The 23498-nt window shown below is 39.3% G+C and overlaps 1 non-coding gene across 1 annotated transcript; it reads left to right on the top strand.

Moving 5' to 3' along the window:
- The first annotated feature begins 2289 nt into the window (after positions 1 to 2289).
- On the top strand, positions 2290 to 2396 carry LOC132540006 (U6 spliceosomal RNA). The gene has a single exon (XR_009551291.1). It is a non-coding gene; the product is annotated as a U6 spliceosomal RNA (small nuclear RNA).
- The last annotated feature ends 21102 nt before the right edge of the window (positions 2397 to 23498 follow it).

Below are 23498 nucleotides of genomic sequence, written 5' to 3'. Positions count from 1 at the left end.
AGTCCCAGATTCAATCCCCCACACCACCATAAACCAGAGCTGAACAGTGCTCTGGTTAAAAAAACAAAAGAATTTCTGATTCATTCTCTGAGAAATATGGCAGAGTTCATATCATTACCTCATTGTGGCAATGCTAATGCATTTGGTATAGGTAAATTTCAGTTTGGATCTTAAGTAGAATCAGAATTCCCAACTGGACACAAAATCAAGATACCAAAGAGAATTATCTTTTAAAAAGACCACTAGTCTAAATATTTGCAGAATGGATTCTGAATATTTGTTATGAAAGAGAGCTAGGAGAAAGAAAATGAGTTGGTATTTATGTTCTTTAGTCAAATGAAGAAGTTATATCAAGTTAGTAGCTAGAAATACTTTGTTATTTTTAGACTATCTCTTGATCCCAAAAGAATGAAATTCAATTGCATTTCAACTGACATCAATCATTACCCAAAGATTTGACAAATCTATTTTCTCTCTTGACATTAATCTAATGAATCCAAGCAAAATCCAATCAGTATTACTGAAGAGAAGGCGAAAGGTAAACAAGATGCTACACAATACTCTTGAAAATGACACATTTCTTTGACTCAAAACATTCTGCTTTGTAACTGTTTCCAGTAAAACCAGTTTACTAGTATTAAGATACTTCTTCTTCTAGCATTTGCCCTTCTTCCGTAGCCAGTCAACAGCGTCAGGTTGAGCCTGATGTAAAGTTTCAAGACCTCCTTTGAATCTGGAGAGGTGGCAGTTGTTGACTATGTGGGTCATAGTCTGTCTGTAACCGCAGGGGCAGTTCGGGTCGTCTCTGGCTCCCCAGCGATGGAACATAGCGGCGCACCGGCCATGGCCTGTTCGATAGCGATTGAGGAGGGCCCAATCATAACGTGCTAGGTCAAAGCCGGGTTGACGCTTGCAGGGGTCTGTGATGAGGTGTTTGTTCTTTACCTCAGCTGACAGCCAACTCTGTTTCCAAGAGTCTGGAACAGAGAAGTTAAGTGTAGGCGTAGGGGACCAGATTGGGTGATGAGACGTCAAGCGTTGGGCAGGGTGAGTGAAGATATCTGCATATATTGGCAGGTCCGGTCGAACGTAGACGTGGGAAATGAACTTAGATGATGCCGCATCCTGACGAATATCTGGCGGGGCGATGTTGCTAAGAACTGGCAGCCATGGAACCGGGGTGGAACGGATGGTTCCAGAAATTATCCTCATGGAGGAATATAATTTGGAATCGACCAAGTGGACATGGGGGCTACGGAACCATACTGGGGCACAGTATTCTGCAGTGGAATAGCATAATGCCAGAGATGATGATCGTAGTGTGGAAGCGCTCGCGCCCCATGAGGAGCTGGCCAGTCTTGCAATGATGTTATTCCTCGCGCCCACCTTTGCTGCAGTTTTTATGAGATGTTCATGAAATGACAGGGTGCGATCGAGAGTAACGCCAAGATTGACTGGCTGGGCTTCATGCTGGATTCTTGTATCGTCAAGCTGCACATTAAGCTCACGCAAGGCCGAGGCATGGTGTAGATGGAAAACAGATTATACCGTTTTTTGCAGTGCTAAGGATTAGTCACCATTTTTTACAGTAATCAGATAGCAGAGACATGTCTTTCGTGTTTCCTTTAGGATGTCAAACTTGGATGCCTGAGTTGCACAGAAGATGTCATCGGCTTAGATGAACTTCCTTCAAGAAGTTTCTGGAAGGTCATTGATGTAAATATTAAATAGCGTAGGAGCCAGAACAGAGTCCTGGGGGAGGCCACTTGAGACAAGTCTCCATCTGCTAGACTTGTCACCCAGATGCACCCGGAATCTTCTGTTTGGAGAAGAAATGATATAGTGTTGGCCAACCATGGAGGCAGGCATCTTGAGATCTTGACTAGGAGACCACGGTGCCAGACCATGTCATAGGCTGCTGTGAGATCAACAAAGACAGCACCCATCTTTAAATTCTTCAGAATCCATTTTCAATGTAAGTTGAGAGGGCCAAGACTTGTTCGCAGGTAGATCTTCCTGTGCGGAAACCAGCTTGGGCAGGTGATAGGAATTTCTCTGTAAGAGGAGAAATATGTGACAGAAGCAGCCTCTCAAAGAGTTTGTAACACACGGAGAGGAAAGAAATTGGTCTATAGCTGGCGACCAGTGTTGGGTCTTCCTTTGGTTTCAAAACTGCTATTATCCTGGCACGACGCCAAATTTTGGGCATAGATTTGGATTCCAAGATATGGGACAGGAATGTAGTGGGCCACTTATTTGCCACGGGGCCCAAGTTAAGAATGAGTTCTGGTGCTCGCTTCGGCAGCACATATACTAAAATTGGAACGATACAGAGAAGCTTAGCATGACCCCTGTGCAAGGATGACACGCAAATTCGTGAAGCGTTCCATATTTTTCTGACCCATCTTGGACAGAGCTAGAAGGAATTATGTTAAGTGAACTAAGTCAGAAAGATAAAGATGAGTATGGGATGATCCCACTCATCAACAGAAGTTGACTAAGAAGATCTGAAAGGGAAACTAAAAGCAGGACCTGATCAAATTGTAAGTAGGGCACCAAAGTAAAAACCCAGTGGTTAGGGGTAGACATGCAGCTTCCTGGGCCAGTGGGGGGTGGGAGTGGGTGGGAGGGATGGGTCACAGTCTTTTGGTGATGGGAATGGTGTTTATGTACACTCCTAGCAAAATGTAGACATATAAATAAGTAGTTAATTAATATGAGAGGGGGAAAATCAGTTGTATGTCTCAAAGTTTCTGAAAACACAAACTGAATCTTTTTAATATATAGGCTGTGTATTTGATATGCGGACTCTCTCAAAAGCCTAGACCAAGTAGATTAGAAGCAACCAATAGCACAGCTATATACAAGATACTGGGTACTGTACAGCAAACCATAACAAAAGGACTTTTCAAAGTTAATCCAATTACCAAATAATGTGATGATAACATTAACTATCGATTGTCTTTTTGAACCCTAAGACAGCAGGAACCTCACATCTCCACTATAGAGCCCCTACTTCCCCCAGTCCTAGAACCGTTGGATAGGGCCCACTTTCCCATATGCCTCTCCCAATCCAAACCAAATAATATTGCATCCGCAGATCACAACCTAACCAATGCAAAGATTGCCACCTCAACATGCTTTACCTCAGACTGTGTCCAGAGACTTCACGTGTGGAATGACAACCCTTCAGCTTCATTACTCGGGTGAGACCTTTCCTTTTACAGTACACTCTAATTTCATCTCAGGTAGTTCACTTTCTAAAAAAGTCCCATAACCTAGATATACACCAGTTTCTGTGAGAGAGAGCTTATGTTCACACGTATCTATAAACTACTGCAAATTATATACCTGAAAGCAGAAGTTCACTAGAGTTTGCAGTGAGTACCTCCCTAACACTTCCTCTCCACTATTCCAAGCTTGGGATCCATGATTGCTCAACAAATTGTTTGGCTTCGTATGTTAACTCTCTTTTCAATCACCAGGTTCCAGATGCCACCAGGATGCTGGCCAGGCTTCCCTGGATTGAAGACCCCACCAATGTGTTCTGGAGCTCAGCTTCCCCAGAGACACACCTTACTAGGGAAAGAGAGAGGCAGACTGGGAGTATGGACCGACCAGTCAACGCCCACGTTCAGCGGGGAAGCAATTACAGAAGCCAGACCTTCTACCTTCTGCAACCCTCAATGACTCTGGGTCCATGCTCCCAGAGGGATAGAGAATGGGAAAGCTGTCAGGGGAGGGGATGGGATATGGAGTTCTGGTGGTGGGAATTGTGTGGAGTTGTACCCCTCCTACCTTATGTTTTTGTTCATTAATCCTTTCTTAAATAAAAAAAATTAAAAAAAAAAAGAATGAGTTCTGGGGTGATGTTATCATAGCCAGCAGCCGGGAAATTTCTCTTTTCCAGACTGGGTCAATCTTAGCACGTCCAACTTGAGTTAGGTGACTGGCCACTGAGTTTGGAGATACGGGAGGATGGGAGACGGGAGAGGGTTGGCTACTGGCACCCAGACTATGAAGAAGCTTCCAGGCCTTCCTACTTGAGTGGGTGAAGTTCAGACTTTCTGTGAGTTGTTGCCAGCGGGCTTGGTGTGCTGCATCCAGGGAGGCAATGAGATGGTCAGCCACATCTGGGTCGCCCGACTCATCACACTGCTTTAGTAGTTGCTCGCATTCAGCATCAAGACAAGGAGTATAGTTAGCACGTCTCCCACGAGGAATGGCTTGGGAAGCTGCTTTGAAGATGGCTTGGCGGAAGCGCCTGTAGGAATCTTCAGAGGGGATAGAGTTAATTGGAATTGCAGGAATAGATTTGTTGGTAAGATCACTGAACAGATGCCAGTTTGCTTTCTGAAAGTTCCATCTTAGTTTCTCTGAGCACAGAATCAGTGGGAGCTGGAGACCAATGTGGATGATAGCTGGGCGATGATGACTGAAGATCTTGAGAACCTGTCTCGTAGCGGGAAAGGCTTGGCTGTTGACTGTGCTAATCCAGCACAGGTCGGGTTACGAGTCTTTATTCCATCTAGCACTGTGAAAAGAGCCTGGCTGTTTGGGATCGTATAATAGGGAGAGGTCATTCGCTGAAGCCCAGTTGGCTAAGATAGAGCTGTCAGCACGAGTGGAGGAATATCACCAGTCTTGGTGATGATTATTAAAGTCTCCAACGTAAACGGCTGGGTGATTTGGGCTAGGCAGGACCTCATTATCCCATGAGGCACTGGGAGGCTTATATACGTTGACGAGCTGAATAGTTTCAATAGTAATGGAGTCGTAGAAGGTCGAAGAGGCCGTATGGTAAACATCCACAAGATACGATTTAGCGTAGATGGCTCGGCCGTGTTTAGGATGGAGATTATAGCATATTAAATCGAATCCACTGATGGTGAATCGAGCAGCTTCATAGACTGCTATATGTGTTTCTTATAGGCAAATAACATCTGCCTGATGCTGTATCGCCAATTGACCAATAAGAATGCGTTTGGCAAAGGATAGCCCCTCAACATTAAGTTGGAGGACTCGAAGAGCAGGACCAACAGCTTGAAAGCTGTCAGGAGCTGCTTGTTGCTGGCTTTGGAAGTGACTGGGATCCATGTGGATTCAGTTGGCTAGGAAGGATCGTCAGTTTCCCCAATGAATGGGTACTCACGGGATGCACTAGGGTGGAAATAATGGTTTACAGAACAGTTGTTGTTGGCACATAGGTACAACCTTCTATCTCCCCGTGGAAGGTGTTGAAGAAAATAGGATGTTTTTAAAATGGGTGCAGGACTAACAAATACTGTAAAGACAACCACTAAGAACTAGAAAGGAGCTAGAGATAAAGAAAGACTACATACACTAGACATCTTTCCTTCTGGAACCACCAAGAGATAATGATTTATGGCCAACCATAAATCAGACCTGAGGATTCGACCAAAAGTAACCAGAAGAGATAATTTCTATTTTAGCCCTGAAAGCCTGAGAAGGAGGCAAGGTATGCTGAATACTTCCTCTGAAATTTTTTACCTGGCTGCTCTCAACTACCTTTACCAGTAATAAAATTTTCTGTTAAGTCAGCATAGCAGTATACTCAGTTCACTTATTTTGACCCAGGGATAAGAGCCACTATCAACCCTAAGGATCAGGAGAACTACCATGCACCCCAACTCCCATCTCATCTCACCTCTCAGTAGTTTCTCCTATTAAATTCTAAATATCCAAATAGGAAACAACATTCTAAGACACTCTCCATTTATAGACAGATTTATCACAGAACTAGTAAAGACCAAGTGGTCTCATGAGAAACAGTACTTACATACAACATGTAGTTGTAGCTTGTTTTTCAATCAGCTGAAGTTTCTTATACTGACTTTCACACTTAGATCTCATTTCTCCCTCTATTATGATGACTTCATGGGGAAAACAATGCACATTAGTGATTTTATAATAAAGGCATCTCCAAAAAGGAATAAGTTCCAGTTAACACAGCTGTTCTCATGGGCTGAAGTAAAAAGAGGATAGAAAAGACACTGAACTACTCTCTTTGATAAAGGAGAGTTAAGACCCTGTTTGTAGAATACAGGTTAAGTTTTGAACTAACACTTAGTGTTTGATAATTTTCATATCAAAAAATTGTTCTGGGTGGCACTGGGAAGTTAACATAATGGTTACATAAAAGACTTTTTTTTTGTTGTTAGAAGTTCCGAGTTCAAATTTCCAGCACCATTTTAAACCTGAACTGAGTAGTGGTCTAGAAAATACCAGTATTGTGAGACTTCTTAAGGTCCATTTAAAGTATCTTCAACCACTACACAGAAAGAGAAGATCTGCCCTACTGACAGATAATAGCAGGAGGCATTTTTTACAGTATTTGAGCACTTCCTTAACCTCTACCATGTCATAAGGCAGTGCCACCATTGTAGGTACAGTCATCATCCAAAAAGTTTAAAAATGAATAGTTGTATGACAAATATTGTAAATGTATAAACCTAACAACTGTGGACATACTCTTTGCACCTAATGTAGTACAATGAAGTTTCAGCGCTCACAAAGGATATAAAAAGATGAAGCCTAAATAACTAAAAATAAATAGACCAAACTAGGGAAAAGATAGACACACCTTCTTAATCTTTTTAATAAAACATGGATATCCAAATATAGTACTAGCTGTTTTGTATGAATGAATTAAAAATTAAAGCCAAAGATATTCTTAACTATTTGTAGTAAAATATAAGGGGCTTAGGGGGTTGGGGAGTAGTGCAATAGCTTAAGTGCACATAGTATGAAGCCCAAGGAACTGTGCAAGGATCCATCCCCACATGTAGGGGACATCTCTTCATACGTGGTAAAGTAGGTCTGCAGGTCTCTCTCTCTCTCTCTGTCTGTCTGTCTCCCCCCCCCTCTTAATTTCTCTCTCTCCTACCAAAAATTAAAAAAAAAATGGCCCCAAGAGCAGTGGATTCATAGTGCAGGCACCTAGACCCAGTGATAACCCTGAAGGCTAGATAGATAGATAGATAGATAATAAATAAATAAATAAAAACTTTAAGGGGGTTGATTTTTAATTTAATGTGTGAACTTGAGAGTTTTGGAGTAAGATTAATATGTAAAGGGGGATGATAGATTACTTTTAATGAGGATAGAGATTCAAGCCAAAAGTCCCCACCTATAGAGGGTACCTCACAACTTGTGAAACAGCATTGTAGGTGGCTCTCCTCTCTCTCTCTCTCTCTCTCTCTCTCTCTCCTCCTCCTTCTCCTCCTCCTCCTCCTCCTTTATCAATGTCTTTCAAACTCTATCAAATACATTTGGCCACTGGGAAGTGTGGAGTCATGAAAGCACCAAGTTACAATGACACATTTGACAGAAAAAAAATCAACATGTAAATCAGGGAACTTTATTTATGTAATGAGAGACTAAGAGAAAGAAATACGCTTGTAGATTATTCAACTCCAGTTTATATGGTGCCAGTGCCAGGAATCAAATATTGAACCTTGCATACTACATCTTGCACTCTGCCCACTGAACCATCTCCCAGACACATAAATCAGTGAGCTTTAAATAAATCAGTTAAAACTCTAATTAGAATATGTCTGTTCCCAGGGGCTGGGTGGTGGCACATCTGGTTACACGCACATGTTATAGTGCTCAAGGACCCGGGTTCAAGCCCCCAGTCCCCATCTGCAAGGGAGAAGCTTCACGAGTGGTGAAGCAGTGCTGCAGGTGTCTCTCTATCTCTCTCCCTCTCTATCACCCCTTTCCCTCTCAATTTCTGGCTGTCTCTATCTAATAAATAAATAAAGATAATAATAATAATAAAAGAATAGGTTTGTTCCCCTAGTAGGTAGTTCTGCAGCTAGTTGCTGTTAGATTTCTTGTGTACTGCTGAGGGTCTTCTGTCTTCAGTCTGCAAATATACATTATAGATCCTGAACTTGTCAGTCTTCACAATCATATATGCCAATTCCTTATTAAAAATCCTCTATGTATACACAAATACACACATGGTATACACATGTATGTTTATGCACATATACATATATATTCTCACACACATGTATATATCCTGCTGATTTTATTTTCTAGTAAACTTTAATATAGAGGATCATGTATATACATGTTTCCAATTAACAGTTTAGTAAACTACACAAAGCTTAAACACATATTTATAGTTGCTCCCAAATAATAATTTATATTATTGAGACTGTTTTTAAATAATTTATTTCATTTTTAAATTGTTTATTATTGGATAAAGACAGAAAAAGTGAGAGGGGAGGAAGATATAGAGAAGGAGAAAGACAGAGAGACACCTGTAGCTCTACTTCAACACTTGTGAAGCTTTCTCCATGTAGGTGGGGACCAATGGCTTGAACCTGAATCCTTGGGCACTGTAGTGTGTGTGCTGAACCAGGTGCACCACTGTCTGATGAGACTGTTTATATTGGGTTTCTAAGTTCATATGTTTTAGCCTAATAGATCCTGGTGATAATTTCAGGCACTATTTTGTTTCTGTTGTTTCCAAGAATTTGTAGGATCTTTACAACTGTTCGATGAATTCTGTCTTAAAGATGCTTCTCTTCTGGCTGTGGCTCATGTCACAATCCCTCCTACATACCATCTTCTTTTCTACAGTGTTTACAATTTGCTTTGAGAAATGACAGGATTAGTGTGTACACATTTTCATCTTGGGAAAAAGATGAAAACATACAGATACACAAATTTCTGTCTCAAGCACCGGAGTTCTAGACTTCCAGGCACTCACTTTTTAGGCATTTTAGAGTTCTGAAGTTTTTAAAAAATATTTATTTATTTCTCTTTTTATTGTTGTTGTAGTTATTATTGCTGATGTCATTATTGTTGGATAGGATAGAGAGAAATGGAGAGAGGAGGGGAAGACAGAGAAAGGGAGAGAAAGATAGACACCTGCAGACCTGCTTCACAGCCTGTGAAGTGACTCCCCTGCAGGTGGGAAGTGGGGATCCAATGGGGATCCTTATGAGACCGACCTTGTGCTTTGAGCCATGTGAGCTTAACCCGCTGTGCTACTGCCCAACTCCCATAGAGTTTTGAAGTTTTAAGGCTCAACTATAAGAGACTTTTTTCATGTCAACGCTACATTTCTGCACAAGTCGCCCATCACGTGGGGCCAAATCGCTTGTAAATCCCGAGCGAAGCCAACAGCTGTCAATACTGCTGATGGGAAACTGAAAGTTCTTGCTGGGACTTGCTGAGAACACAAAGAATAAATAAATAAATAAGTAAATAAATAAATAAATAAATCTATTAAATATGTATTATATTATATTTATAGAGTAAAAGGATTTGACCCTAGAAATATCTCTGCTCTCCAAGGGTTTAAACAAAAAAAAAAAAAAAAGGAGGAATAGCTCTCCGAATAGCTCGTGTTTGCAAAGTCAAAGAAGGACTGAGTCTGAGTGACCCCTGAGCACTGCAGAACTAGACCAGGGATCAGGCTGTTTGGTTACCATGTCTATCTTAAATGAGCAGGAAAAAAAAAAAAAAGATGTACTGATCAAAGAAAAGCAGAAAGCACTTTGGAGGCATTAGGAATTTGGTTTGGCAACTTGGAAATTGTCTTGGAAGGTGACAAGCTGAGACAGGTGGATCCCAAGGATGTAGTTCTGGAGTGGGGTCAGCAAAATAATAACTCACTTAGATAATGCCCCACTTTGCCATGTGTGTGGCCCAGATTTGAGCCCAGCCCCCTCTATATTGAAGGGAGTTTTCAGAGCTGTGATTTACCTGCCTCTCTACAGTACTCTGCCCCTACTGTCTCTGTTTCTAAATAAGTAAATAAGTAAAATAAATTGGAGTGAATTATTATGCAATATTTCAAACATTTAATTCTTTGGAAAGCAAACTGGTAAACCTGGCTATTTTTTTTTCTTATTGTGGGTATTAATAGTTTGTAGTCAACAGTAAAATAAACAGTAGTTGGTACACGTGTAACATTTCTCAGTTTTTCACATAACACTCTAATTCCCTGCCTAGGTCCTCCTCCCTTATCATGTTCCAGGACCTGAACAGTGCCCCAGCCCCAGAGTGCTTTACTTTGGTGTAATACATCAAATAGGCTATTTTTTAAAAAAATGTTTGAGTTAAAGGATACATTTAAATATGAGCTATTTATACCTACCAGTAAGCTGTACTTTTAGAAAAAACAAAACAAAACCAAAAAACCAGTTAGACTGATTTTTAAAATATACTCAGTCTGGTAAACATTGGAATACCAGTTAATAATGTCATATACTCATTCTAGACATAGTAAAAACCACAATCAAGCTTACCAAAGCCCTCAATTAATTTAAAAAAATTGCCACCATATTGCATTTGGGGGATAAAGTGTTTTAACGGTGAAAGTAATATCACAAAAATCAAGAAAATTTAGAAAATGGGAAAAAAGTCACCAACAATGTAGTGACTTATTGTTTTATTTCTGATTTTTATAGTAAAAAGAAAAGTAGTACTTTCTGTATTTGGCTACTTTGCCCTGAAACTGAATTTTTACCTTAAAAAAATAGATTCAGAGTGTTCAGTTAAAATGACTATTTTTTTTCTAGTGAGTTTAGTTCTTAATAGCCCACTGTCACTAATATTACTTTTTGTCTTAAAAATCCATCTTATAAACATTAAGGTAAGTTAACTTTCTTTGTATTGGTATTTATCTATTCTCCCTCCCTCCCTCTTTCCTTCTTTCTTTCCTTCTTTCCTTTTCTCTTTGTTACCAAATGAAGATTTGGCTCATGCCACTCAAAAAGTCAGTTATTCAAGAGGCAAGGGTTGGTTTAAGAAAAATCTATATTTGGGGGTCAGGTGGTTAAGCGCACATAGTGCAAAGTGCAAAGACCCGCTCAAGGATCCCTGTTCAAACCTCCCCACCTGATGGGAGTGGCTTCAAAAACAGTGAAGCAGGTCTGCAGGTTTCTATCTTTCTCTCCTTCTCTATGTATTCCCCTTGTCTCTCAATGTCTCTCTGTCCCATCCAACAACAACAAAAATGGCCACCAGAAGCAATGGATTCTTAGTACAGGCACTGAGCCCCAGCGATAACCCTGGAGGAAAAAAAAAAGAGGAAGGAATAGAAAAAGAACCATCTATATTTAAGCTGGTGCTTAGAAAAACCTGAAACAATAGCAGACACTCATTTCTCAAAAAAAATCATTGTAGTATCTCAGATAACAGAGGTTTTAGGAATAGAGAGTAGGGAGTGAAGGAAGGGTTCGGGACAGGTTGCAGGTGCAGGCTAGGGAGGAAGGGCCTGCAATGAAGTTGTAGGTGCAGGCTCTGGCTGTCTCAGGAAGCCTCCACATATTCCTCAGATAAGGTTCTAGGTGACCAGGGAATCAGAGAAGCTACAGTTTTTTAGGTAGGGACTCCAGCTGTGTTCTGGGTCTGTATAACCTCTAGATCAGTGTGACCCAAGGCAATTTGTCAATTTTCACAAAGCCAGCTTCTGGAATTCTGTTAGGTATATGGAAAGCAAAATGTAATTTGCAGTGCTCACTAACACACCCACCTTCCTCTGTCCTTAAGTTTTAAATGTGTTTCTTTCCAAACTTGACAGAACTTAATTTGGGCTTTTTGTGTGTGTGCGTGTGTGTGAGTAATAAGGCAGTAGTCATTTAGTTTTTGTTTTTTTAATGTTATCTTTATTTTATCATGTATATTTAATAGAACAAGGCTTTAAAGTAAACATCTTTTTCTTTTTAATTTTATTTTCCATTTTTGTTGTCCTTGTTGTTTTATTGTAGTTATTATTGATGTCATCATTGTTGGATAGAACAGAGAGAAATGGAGAGAGGAGGGGAAGACAGAGAGGGGGAGAGAAAGACAAACACCTGAAGACCTGCTTCACTGCCTGTGAAGCGATTCCCCTGCAGGTGGGGAGCCGGGGACTCTAACCTGGATGCTTGTGCAGGTCCTTGCACCACGTGTGTTTAACCCACTGTGCTACCTCCCGCCGACTCCCAGTAAACATCTTTTTCAATACTCAATTATTTTAATATGCGTGCAAGAGATGGGGGGGGGAGAGAGAGAGAGAGAGAGAGAGAGAGAGAGAGAGAGAACACAACCAGAACACTGATTGCTTTGGCTTATGGTGGTATTGGGGATTGAACCAGGGACTTTAGAGTCTCAGGCATGAGAGTCTTCTTCATAACCATAATGAATTATCCCCAAACCTTTTTTTCTCCTCCTCCTACTTCTTTTTCTTATTCTCCTCCTCCTATTCCTTCACTTCCTTCAACTTTTTCTTTTATTTTCTTTTGCCACCAGAGTTATCTCTCCGGCAAAAAACATCCACAAAACATTCCTGGCAGCAAGTTTCTTTTCTTTTCTTTCTAGTTTATTTAATATGATAGACAGAAATTGAGAAGTGGGGGGAGATATGGAAATAGACATCTGCAGACCTAATTCATCACTCATGATGCGTCCTCCCTGCATTGGGAAACTGGCTTGAATGGGGTCCTGGCTTATGGTAAAGTTTGTGCTCAAATGGAAGTGCCAGTAAAAGATCCTCAACTGAGATTTTTTTCTGCCATCTCCATCCTCTCTATCTCCGTCTTCTGCATCCCCTGAATCCCCTCAATCTCTATTATCTCCATCTCCCTCTTCTTCATCATCCGCAGCCTCGCCATCTCCATCTTCTCCATCTCCCTCTTCTGCATCTCCCGCATCCCTGCTGACTCCATCCTCTCCATCTTTCTCCCCTGCATTACCGACATCCCCGCCATCTCCATCCTCTCCTTCTCCCTCTTCTGCATCACCTGCATCCCCACCATCTCCATCCTCTCCTCCTCCCTCTTCTGCATCTCCTGCATCCCTGCCATCTCCATCCTTTCCATCTCCCTCTTCTGGATCACCCGCATCCCTGTCACCTCCATCCTCTCCTTCTCCCTCTCCTGCATCTCCCACATCCCTGTCGACTCTATCCTCTCCATCTCCCTCTCCTGCATCACCCACATCCCAGCCACCTCCATCCTCTCCATCTCCCTCTCCTGCATCACCTGCATCCCTGCCACCTCCATCCTCTTCATCTTCCTCTTCTGCATCACCCGCATCCCTGCCATCTCCATAACCTCCATCTTTCTGAATGATATTGAATGAGCCACTTTAAGTATCTGGGTTAATATTTACAAATAAACAATAAAGAGATGTATAAATAGATGCTATAGAATTTACAGGTTATTTTTTCCTACATGACTTCTTTTTTTTTTTTTCCTGCTCTTATAAGTCTTGTGGAAGAACCCAATACTGATTTGGGGTTTCCAGAGCGATAGTGGGGAATATGTATATTGAAAGAATTATTGAATATCATAGATGATATTCTTGGTAATCTTGAAGATGACAGAGGATAGTTTGACTCCTTCACAAAGAATCTATGACACACCCCTCTACTACTTTGATTGATATGGTGTATATTATTCAGGTGTTGTTGTTTTTTCCCCTAAATCTCCTGATTATTTTAAGTTGTGTCCTTTTTCTCACTGTAAACCCAGACCCATTGCTGGATTCTCTTTCTTCTACTATGTGGTAATCTAGTCAGAAACTCTCTTTTCAGCCACTAATTAAATTAATTCCTCCATATTTATTAGTTTTAAATCTATAATTTGTCTACAAGTAAATTCATGTTTAGAGATATGAAATTTCTTGCTCTTGATATTAGCAGATAAGAGTACTAGAAATAAAATCTAAGATGGTGCAACACAGACTAATCCAAATTTACCAACATTGTTTTTAAATAGAGATTTTGAAAACTCTAAGAAATCTAAGTACACGATTTCTCAGGTAACTCCATTTTCTTTTAAAAAATATTCATTTGATTATTTACTTATTCAGGATAAAGACAGAAAAGTTGACAGGGAAGGTAGAAATATAGAGAGACAGAGCAAAAGACACTAGCAGCCCTGCTTCACCACTAATGAAGTACCCTGCTGGCAGGTGAAGACTGGGGGCTTAAACCCAGTTCCTTGCACATGGTAATGCTTATGCTCAACTTGGTGTGCCATCACAGAGCCCCTTAGTTCATTTCATTTTCTAATCCTTTTTAGGTCCTGAATCATTGTGGATTGAGTTATATATAAATACTATTGTTTATTAACATGATGTACACTTATTTGTAAAGTTATGCAGATTATCACACCTAGCTTTTGTTTATATATTTCATTGATATATACTATCTTATACATGTATAAATAATTTTGATTGTTTCTATAATTTATTACTAAAATGACTTTAATGCTATTATACAGGTGCCTTGGTGATTATATATATGTATTCTTTATTTTTAGTGGGAGAGATGGTTTACAAGAAATACATTTGTTCCTATATGTAAAATTTTTCAGTATTCTGCAAAACACTCACTTCCAGCCTAAATCCTCCTGTACCATCACACACCAGGACCTGAAAAGCCCCACACCCTCCAGAATCCTTTACTTTGGGATAAATAAAACAAGCCAGTCAAATGTGTGCTTTGTCTTTCCCCTTTATTTTCTTATTTCTCAACTTCTGTCCATGAATGAGACCACCCTATCTCATCCTTTCCTTTCTGGCTTAACTCATTTAACGTGATTCTTTTAAGCTCCATCCAAGAGGAGGCAAAGAAAGTGAATTTGTTATGGTAAATTCGTCATACTCAACAGCTGAGTAGTATTTAATTTTGTGTATATATTACAACTTTTGATTTTTGTTTAATTTTTATTTTATTATTGGATAGAGACAAAGAGAATTTTAGAGGGACAGGGGGATAGAGAAGAAAAGAGACAGAGAGATACCTGCAGCTTTGGTTCACCACTAGTGAAGCTTTTCCTCTGCAGTTGGGGATCAGAGGCTTGAACCCAAGTCCTTGTGCACTGTAATGTGTACATTTAACCAGGTGTACCACCACTTAGCCCCTATATATTACAACCTTCTTAGAAATGCATTTGTTGTTGGATACCTAGGTTGTTTCCAGGTTTTACCTATTATAAATTGTGCTGCTATGAACATAGGGATACACATCTTTTTGGATGATGGTTTGTTTGACTCCTTAAGGTATATCCCCAGGAGAGGAATTGCTAAAACATAATGTAGGCTCATTTCTAGCCTTCTGAGAGTTCTCCAGACTGTTCTTCACAGGGATCAGACCACTTTACATATTCACCAGAAGTGTAGGAGGGTTCCTGTACCCCTGTAGCCTCTCCAGCATTTGTTGTTACTATCCCTGTTGATGTATAACATTCTCACAGGAGTGTAGTGGTATTTCATTATTGATTGACTTTATTTGCATTTCTCTGACAACTGATAGATAGCTTTAAATATTTTTTCATGTGTGTATTGCTGAGTTTAGTGAGATCTTTATATAATTTAGTTACTAGCTATTTGTCTAATGTATGGTATGCAAAGATCTTCTCCCATTCTGTAAAGAATCTCTTCGGGTGGTAGTTTCTTTTGCTATGCAGAGAAGTTTTTCAATTTGATTTAGTCTCACTGGTTTATTTTTGTTTTTGTCTTTTCTGAAACTGGACTTATGTCATTGAATATGCCTATAAAACTTATATGAAAAAGAGTCCTGCCAATATTTTCCTCTAACACGCAAGTATTTTTTGTAGTTTATTTTTGTGTGTGGTGAAATGTAGTGGATCAGGTTATTTCTTCTGTTTTAACCCAATTTACCCAACACCATTAGTTAAAATATTCTCCTTTTTCCATTTAATAGTTTAGACCCCCATGTCAAAACAAAGATGCCCGTAAGTGTGGGAGCTTATTTCTAGGATTTCAATTCTATTCCACTGGTCAGTGTTTATTTTTGTTCCACTACCAAGCAGTTTTGATTACAATAACCTATAATAAGTTTGAGATCTGGGATTGTTTTGCCTCAAGTTATGTTATTTTTTTCTTGATTATTTTGGAAAATCTAGGTATTTTCTATTTCAAGATAAATGTTTGTAGCTTTTTGCTATTCTCTCAAAAATTTATGGCGTATTTTACTGTCGACTATAAACCATTAAACCCCTAATAAAGAAATTTTAAAATAAATTAATGGTAAATTGATGGGTATTTCATTAGATTTCTATATGGCTCTGCATAGACTATTAAATGTAATGATGTAAATTTCTTCAATCGATAAACAGAATATCTTTCCACTTCTTCATATATTTTTCTATTTCCTTGAATAATAACTCGTGGTTTTTATTAAACAAGTCTTTTACCTCTTTTGTTAGGTTTATCTCTAGATATTTTATTGTATTTATTGCTGTAGTGAATGGGATTGATTTCTAGATTTCTTCTTATTAGTTAATATTTGCATAAAGGAATGGTACTGCCTTTTGTATATTGATTTTGTAGCCTGACACCTTACTATATCAACTGATAATTCCCAAGAGTTTCCTACTGAATCATTTAGGTTTCTCTATGTATACTATCATATCATCTTCAAATAGTAGAACATTTCTCTGCATTAAACAACAGCATGGATATAAAGATTCTAAAAGGCCAGAGGGACATAAACAAAATCTCCCAGACCTAAGTACACCAAGATATAGCATAGTTAAGCAGTAAATGAGTAAGGATAAACAAAGGGTTCTGAAGGCTTCAAGAGAAAAACAGAGTCACAAAGAGAGAAAAACCCATAAGATTATCAGAATTGAATGAGACAAAAGGTGGTTTTTCAGACCTTCTGCCTTTTGCACCCCATAATAACTATGGATCCATACTCCCAGAGGGATAAAGAATAGGAAGGCTATCAGGGGAGGAGATGGGATATGGAGTTCTGGTGGTGGGAACTGTGTGGAATTGTACCCCTCTTATCCTATGGTCTTGTCAGTGTTTCCATTTTATAAATACATTTAAAAAAAAGATTATCATATTTTTCTATGCAAAGTCTAAAGAGAAGATGAAGATATTTATCAAGCTCTCAATGAGGCAGACTTTCAGGGAAGAATACTCTATCCTGCCAGACTGTTTTTCAGACTAGATGGTGTGATAAAAACCTCAGACAAATCAATTATCGGTAAGTGTGCTCTATAAGTAGTTCTAAAAGGTCTGCTATAAACAATAAAAAAACCATCAAATCATGCAGTATATCAGAACACTCAAGACAAATTCACAATAATGGCATTGGAATTTCTTATTTTATTTTTTATTATTTATAAAAAGGAAATACTGACAAAACTATAGGATAAAATAGTACAACTCCACACAATTACTACCACCAGAACTCCCTATCCCATCCCCTCCCCTGATAGCTTTCCCACTCTTTAGCCCTCTGGGAGTATGGACCCAAGGTCATTGTGGGATACAGAAGGTGGAAGGTCTGTCTTGTGCAATTGCTTCTCCGCTGAATTGGGCATTGACACATCAATCCATACTCCCAGCCTGCCTCTTTCTTTCCCTTGTTGGGCAGGGTTCTGGGGAATCTGAGCTCCAGCACACATTGGTGGGGTCATCTGTCCAGGGAAGTCTGATTGGCATCATGCTAGCATCTTAAATATATAATGTCTATGATCTGACTTTTCCCATTAAAAGACACAGTGTATGTATTTCTTCTGTGCATAAACCTAAATACAGAATTTCTGGGTTACATGATCCACATATAATCAACTTGACTAGACACTACCAAAAGTTATTATTTTATTTAGATATTTGTCTAAATAACAAGATATGTTTCAGGAGTTCAGCTATATAACTCTTTAGATGGATGTTGCCATACCATGTCCAACACCAAAGTACCAAACTCTATCCTGCACAGCTACTTGAATCGTATAATTTCATATCTAAATAAAATATAAAGTACATAATCAAAGGAATTATATCTATACACCTTAGACTGTCCCAAGCAATGAAAACCATAGCAATGCTTGAGTGCTACTAACAGCAGCTTCCATAAGGAAATTTAGCTCTGTTACTGAACCATATGTTTAATTAATTAATTGACGGGTCAACTAAAAATTTAGTCACTTCCACTACTATTACCATTGGGTCTCAATGCCTAAAAGATGAATCTACTACTCATGGAAACCATTATTTCCCACTTTGTTTTTGATAAGACAGAGAAAAGTTGAAAGGGGATAGGGAGACAGAGAGGAAGAGAGAAGGTCTGTAAAGTGGTAGTTGAGCACACACATTACAGTGTACAAAGACCCCTGGTCCCCTCCTGCAAGAGGGGAATTTCTTTTTTTTTTCTTTTTTATTTAAGAAAGGATTAATTAACAAAACCATAGGGTAGGAGGGGTACAATTCCACACAATTCCCACCATCCAATCTCCATATCCACCCCCTCCCCTGATAGCTTTCCCATTCTCTATCCCTCTGGGAACATGGACCCAGGGTCATTGTGGGTTGCAGAAGGTAGAAGGTCTGGCTTCTGTAATTGCTTCCCCGCTGAACATGGGCATTGACTGGTCAGTCCACACTCCCAGTCTGCCTCTCTCTTTTCCTAGTAGAGTGGGTCTCTGGGGAAGCTGAGCTCCAGGACACATTGGTGGGGTCTTCAGTCCGGGGAAGCCTGGCTGGCATCCTAATGACATCTGGAACCTGGTGACTGAAAAGAAAGTTAACATACGAAGCCAAACAAATTGTTGAGCAATCATGGACCCAAAGCTTGGAATAGTGAAGAGGAAGTGTTAGGGGGGTACTCACTGCAAACTCTAGTGTACTTTTGCTTTCAGGTATATATTTTGCAGTAGTTTATGGATACGTGTGAACATATGCTCTCTCTCACAGAAACTGGTGTATACCTAGGTTTTGGAACTTTGTTAGAAAGTGAACCACATGAGATGGAATTAGAGTATACTATGAAAGGAAATGTCTCACCCGAGTAATGAAGCTGAAGGGTTGTCATTCCACACCTGAAGTCTCTGGACACAGTCTGAAGTGAAGCATGTTGAGGTGGCAATCGTTGTGTTGGTTAAGTTGTGATCAGCAGATGCAATATTATTTGATATGGATTGGGAGAGGCATACTTAAAATTGGGCCTTATCCAATGGTTCAAGGACTGGGGGAAGTAGAGGCTCTATAGTGGAGATGTGAGGCTCCTTCTGTCTTAGGGGTCAAAAAGACAATGGATAGTTAATGTTATCATCACATTATTTGGTAATTGGGTTAACTTTGAAAAGTCCTTTTGTTAGGGTTTGCTGTACAGTACCCAGTATCTTGTATATAGCTGTGCTATTGGTTGCTTCTGATCTACTTGGTCTAGGCTTTTGAGAGAGTCTGCATATCAATTACACAGCCTATATATTGAAAAGATTCAGTTTGTGTTTTGAAAAATGTTGAGACATACAATTAATTTTCCCCAAGAGGGACATCTCATGAGCATAAGCGGTGAAGCATTTCTGCAGATATCTCTCTCCCTATTTCCCTCTTCCTTTTCACTTTCTCTCTATATCTATCAAAATAAATAACAAAAAATTAAAGAGAGAAGGAGAGATACCTGCAGCACTGCTTCACTGTGATTGTTTGACCTGCACCTTTTTACATGGTCATGTGTGTGCTCAAGCAGGTGCTCCACCACCACCCACACCCCTTATACTGCATGTTTAAATGATTGTGTTTGATAAATGTGGATTCTTGAAATCAGTAATAGAGTAGCAGGAAAAGCAAATTATAAAAAAATGATAGTACAAGAATTCTAAAAGCCAGTTCAATTTCTATATGCAATTAACCACTGTTTTTAAGTTACAATTTCAGAGATCATGGACCCAGACTTCCCCACTCCATTTCTCAGGGTTCCTTGGTAAAAGAGAAGATGATTTCTTTTCCTAGCTGAAGTTTTGGCTTAAACTCAAATAACCTTTAACAAGTATGATTCTCTGATAGTCATGATCTAAATTACTACATCATAAATATAAAGCAGCCTATACATTTTGGAAAGTGTGTGGATAATAGAGAATAATGTTGCTGGGGAGTTGAATTCTCTACGCGTCTTTGGCCATACCACCCTGAACACTCCAGATCTTGTCTGAATTCTCTATGTTTTGCTTCTTATGGGTTTGAAAAATGGTAATAAGAAATTTAAACCACAAAAATTATTAAATACTAATGTTGGAAGGAAACTTTATGTTTCAGAAATCCAGTGATTCTTTATAAATTTGAGTTTGTGTCTATATCGGCACAGAATAGATTCTCATGTAGTTTGTAAAAAAAAAAAAGAAAGAAAAAAAGAAAAGCACATTTAAGACTATAAATTAATCATCAGCCAAGGAATTAATACTGTCTAGAACAAAAATGTTTGATAAAGTAAAACAAAATGTAAATTACCATTGCTTTTATTGATGATCTAGAAATAGAAGGGTTACCCTTTATAGAGGTGGAGATGACATCATCCAGAACAATGGATAATTTTATCAAATGGAGATATGATTTTTAAAAAAGAATGAATACTGATAACAAATGTTATATCTCTTTGCTAATTTATGAAAAACTGAAATTTATAGGTGTTAGTAAAATATAAAAATAAAACTTGACTACTTTCTACTCCATTAGTGTTTACTAATAGATAACTAATCACTGCCAAGTGTAACATCTTGGAATATCTTATTTACTACTTTACAGCTGTAGTAGGTTAGAAAGTTAGAAGTCCATGTATAGCTCAACCAAGTTCTTTGCAAGGCTGCCATCAAGATGTCAGGCAGAACTTGATTTTAATACAAATTTAATTTTAAAAAAGATGTATTCGGGGAGAGGAAGATGGCGGCCTGAGAAGTTGCTGACAGCGAGCGCTCTGACCGCATCGTCGGCAACGGTAGGATTTTCTGCCTTTAGCAGGCCAGTTAATAAGGGGTGACACCAAAGAGTGGGTACAATTTAATTTGGGTTAAGAATTAGAGTAAAGGTGACACGGACTAGCGGGGCTCCAGAATTCCCAGGGCGCCGGGCAAGGAGAGTGCGCCGGGCATTGTCCTCCGCCAGCCCAGGAAGGCGGCTCCGACGCCGGTTGCAGAGCACGGTGGGCAGAGGACCCGGAGAGAGCACTTTAGCTCGGGGGCTTCCGCTTGGGAGAATCCAGGGTCCACCACGACCCTGAGAGCAGATCCAAAGACTTCTTGAGTATAGCTCTCATTGGATCAAAGGATTTGGAGCTAGTTTTCATTTTTGAGAAATCCTTTAAAAAAGTCTGGAGGGGGGGGTTTCCCGGAAGATGGCGGACTACGGAGAAGCGGCTAGCCTTTGAGCTCCGGACACATCTCGTGTAAACAATAGGATTTTCTGCCTTTAGCAGGCCAGCCAATAAGGGGCCACAGCGGTCATACCAAGGAGGTGTCTATAACTTAATTTGGGTTAAGAATTAGAGTAGGGGAAAAAAATTCTTTTTTCTTCCTTTTAATTTTCAAGCATACATCCTTCCCGCCACTCCCCCCGCCCCACCATAAACAGTGCCTGGGACCAGCTACTAGCAGGATACCCCATACCACCAAACAGGGTTTTTTTTTTTTTTTTTTAAACTCACTGATACACATTTGGGAAGTTCCTCGCACTGCTCTTTAATTACAACCCTTCTTCTTATATTCTCCCTTTTCTCTCTCTTATCTCTCTCTATCTCTTTTTATATTTTTTATTATTACTATTTTTTTTTTATCCTGTCATACACTTCTTTCTTCTTTGCCTTTCTGAATTTGTGAATTACTTTGGGGAAGAAATCTGACCCAGAGTGGACTTTCTATGTGTGTATCTCTGCTCTAGTTCCCTTTATACTCTTGTTACCCCTAGAATATACACTGGATAGTAGATTTGCATAACTGTCTATTCTTGCTATCCTCTCTTTCTTTTCTCTTTCTTCACTGGGATTTGGTTACTATTTTTTCACGGACTGGAGAAATTTTTTGGCTAACTGGTAATGATTAAACTCCTTCAATACTTACTTCAGTTGCTACTGTAATTCCGGAGGTTGGTGAGTGCAATTGTCATAAAGGTATTTAGTACAGTGCTACTTGTGCTCACAACACAACAACTGAGGAACAACAGAGCATTAAAAAAAAAGAGAGAGAGAGAAACACATAAATAAAAAAAATATGGGTAGATTAAAAACAAATAAAACTGCTACCCCAACGAATGAAGACAAGAGTCCAGAAGAAACCATAAATCAATCAGAAGTAACCATAGATAAGAAAAGTATGCAAGCAATAATAAACTTATTAATCACAGAAATGAAAACAACATTGGAGGAAAGGAATGGTAGTATTAGGGAAACAACAGTTGAGACACCCAAGGAAAATACTGATTATCTTGAGACAATTAAAGAACTGAAAGCTGAAATAGCTGTAATGAAGAAAGAAGCTGAGGCAAGGGAAAGCAGACTAACAGAAGCAGAAAACAGAATTAGTCAGACAGAGGATGAGTTAGAGAAAACTAAGAAAGAGGTGAAAGAGCTTAAAAAGAGATTGAGAGACACTGAAAACAACAACAGAGACATATGGGATGATCTCAAAAGAAGTAACATTCGTATAATTGGCCTGCCAGAGGAAGAAAGAGAGGAAGGGGAAGCAAACATTCTAGAGGAAATAATACAAGAAAATTTCCCAGACCTGAATAACAGAAAGGATATCAAGGTGCAAGAGGCCCAGAGAGTACCAAACAGAATCAACCCAGACCTGAAAACACCAAGACACATCATAGTCACAATGAGAAGAAGTAAGGATAAAGAAAGGATCCTAAAGGCTGCAAGAGAGAAACAAAAAGTCACATACAGGGGAAAACCCATAAGACTTTCTGTAGATTTCTCCACTCAAACTCTAAAAGCCAGAAGGGAGTGGCAAGATATCTATCGAGCCCTGAATGAAAAAGGGTTTCAACCAAAGATAATATATCCTGCTAGACTTTCATTCAAGCTAGATGGAGGGATCAAAACCTTCTTAGACAAACAACAGTTAAAGGAGGCAACTATCACCAAGCCGGCCCTGAAAGAGGTACTAAAAGACCTCTTATAAACAAGAACATCACTATAGTACTTGTAATATATCAGAGTAAACAAATCGTTTTTTAGAACAATGGCACTACAATACATTAAATCCATAATATCAATAAATGTCAATGGATTAAACTCACCCATCAAAAGGCACAGGGTGGGGGGATGGATCAGAAAACATAACCCAACAATATGCTGCTTGCAAGAATCCCATCTGTCACAACAAGATAAACACAGACTTAAAGTGAAAGGATGGAAAACTATCATACAGGCTAACGGTCCACAAAAAAGGGCAGGAACAGCCATTCTCATCTCAGACACGATAGATTTTAAATTAAATAAAGTAATAAAAGATAGGCAAGGACATTACATAATGATTAGAGGATCAATCAGCCAAGAAGACTTAACAATTATTAACATCTATGCACCCAACGAGGGACCATCTAAATACATTAAACACCTACTGAAAGAATTTCAAAAATACATCAATAGTAATACAATAATAGTGGGAGACTTCAATACCCCACTCTCACACTTAGACAGATCAACAAAGCAGAGAACCAATAAAGATACAAGAGAATTGAATGAAGAGATTGACAGACTAGACCTCTTG

Source organism: Erinaceus europaeus, chromosome 8 (assembly GCF_950295315.1).
Source record: "Erinaceus europaeus chromosome 8, mEriEur2.1, whole genome shotgun sequence".
Classification (NCBI taxonomy): Eukaryota; Metazoa; Chordata; class Mammalia; order Eulipotyphla; family Erinaceidae; genus Erinaceus; species Erinaceus europaeus.
Note: the sequence above shows the minus strand (reverse complement) of the source record. Positions and strands in the feature narration are given on the sequence as shown.